Source organism: Oratosquilla oratoria, unplaced genomic scaffold, assembly GCF_046742065.1.
Source record: "Oratosquilla oratoria isolate Oo_2021 unplaced genomic scaffold, ASM4674206v1 SCAFFOLD48, whole genome shotgun sequence".
In the NCBI taxonomy this organism is placed as follows: domain Eukaryota; kingdom Metazoa; phylum Arthropoda; class Malacostraca; order Stomatopoda; family Squillidae; genus Oratosquilla; species Oratosquilla oratoria.
The window spans coordinates 4,522,170-4,524,150 of record NW_027467712.1 but is presented as its reverse complement, the minus strand read 5'-3'; the positions used below and the strand labels follow the sequence as shown (position 1 = coordinate 4,524,150).

Below are 1,981 nucleotides of genomic sequence, written 5' to 3'. Positions count from 1 at the left end.
CCACACCACACCACACCACACCACACCACACCACACCACACCACACCACACCACACCACACCACACCACACCACACCAACATCAACACCATTCTTTACTATTCCTTCTTCTCCATCCCCTTTTTCCTAATTCTTCTTTTCTTTTCTAATTATTAATATCGCACATATCCAGTGAAACTTGAGCCTCATCCAAGAGCCAATAATCTCAAAATATTAATAATCATCACTTTCCTTTCATATCACAAATAATTATATAGCTCCTTCGATTCTCCAAAGTACCAGTTTCCATATCAGCGTTGATCAAGCCTCTCCATCACCAATACCACAGAACTACCACCAACACCACACAACTACCACCACAACTACAACTACAGCAAATGATTATCAGCCATACCTCTAATACAACAATCACCACGGCAGCGCCTTCTCGGCCACCAATGCCTCCACCCCCATAACATTAGCAAAAATACCATTATAACCACCAACGTCATTAAATCCACCACCACCGTCCTCTTTCAAGACAGCCCTTCACCACCATCGTCAATACCACCACCACTAATAACGACAGCAATAACATTACTATCAATAACGCCACCACCCACTACAATTACAACCACCACCGCTGCCGCCGTAGTCACCTCCACCTACCAAAACCATGATTACTATCTACCACCATCTCCACAATCAGAACCACATTTACCACCAATCATCATCACTACTACCACAGCCACAACCACCACCAACCACCACAACCACAATTATCACTAACCACCACCACCATCACCACTACCGTCACGACGACGACACCGACGATCACCACCGATACCTTCATCACCACATTACTACCACTACCATCAGTACCATTACTACCACCACAACCACCATTTTTCTTTTTTTTGGGGGGAGAGGAGGGGAGGGGTATTAGTAGACCCCACCACCACCAACACACTGCCACCACCACCACCACCTACACTTCCAGCAGCACATCGTCCCTTGCCACACCATCGACAATAACTGCAATATCATGGTTACCGCTACTCTAACGTTGAGGCTTTCCTCCTGGTGGATGAGGGAGCAGCAGCAGATCGGCTACATCAGCAGTAGCTATAACAGTACCAGGATCGCCAGCAGCAACTGCAGCACAAGCACAAGTAGGAGCGGTGGTATAAAGACGAGCCTTCTTTTGAATCTCACCCAACATTCCAGTCGGAGCTAACATCACCAACATCTTCATCAGAACACGAGGTTTCACAACCTCTTACCAGCAGTCAACCCCCTTACTGGACTCTAAGACAAACTCAACATACATACACAACGTCCTTTCTACTCCTTACTAAAATTTGATTCGGAATAAAGTTTTGTTACCGCAGGGATTCGCTTTGTGTTGAATCGCCGAGAAAAGGATGGAGTGTACTAGTGACGAAGCCAAGTGGGAATAAACGAACACCATTGAAAAAGTACCCACGTCCGGGCACGGGATCTTCTACAAAGGCTCAGTTCGAAATGCTGCCTCACTACCGCCAGCCTCCTCGACCCTGCTGCCTCTCCCTCACTACGCTTCCTACCCTCCCCCCCCTCCTCCTCCCCCACCCGTCCTCCTCCTCCTCCTCCTCGTCCTCCTCTTCCTTATCTTCCTTCATCTCGTCCACTTCCTCCCGTCATTCACTCTCCACGTCTTCTTTTGTGTGTCCCTTCTTCCTTCAAATTTTATATCTTCCACTTGTCTATTTTTCGTTTTCTTCAAAGTCCTCCTCTTCCTCTTCCTCTTCCTCTTCATTCTCTTTCACATTCCCCTTCGCATTCTCTCCCTATTGTCTCGGTTTTTCCTTTTTTTCTTTCATCTTGTCGTCACTTATTTGTCGCTTCATTTTCTTGATCTGCTAATTCTTTCACTTTCCAGCTTTCCTTTCCTCTTCTCTTTCTTTCCGTCCCTTCCTTCTTATTCCTCTGCTTCGACTCCTTAAGTCTTATTTACCATTTTC

The 1,981-nt window shown here is 46.5% G+C and overlaps 1 pseudogene; it reads right to left on the bottom strand.

Annotated features, from left to right (window-relative positions):
- LOC143023503 (uncharacterized) overlaps window positions 1–1,025 on the bottom strand; it is a 2,590-nt pseudogene extending 1,565 nt beyond the window's left edge.
- Between the last annotated feature and the right edge of the window lie 956 nt (window positions 1,026–1,981).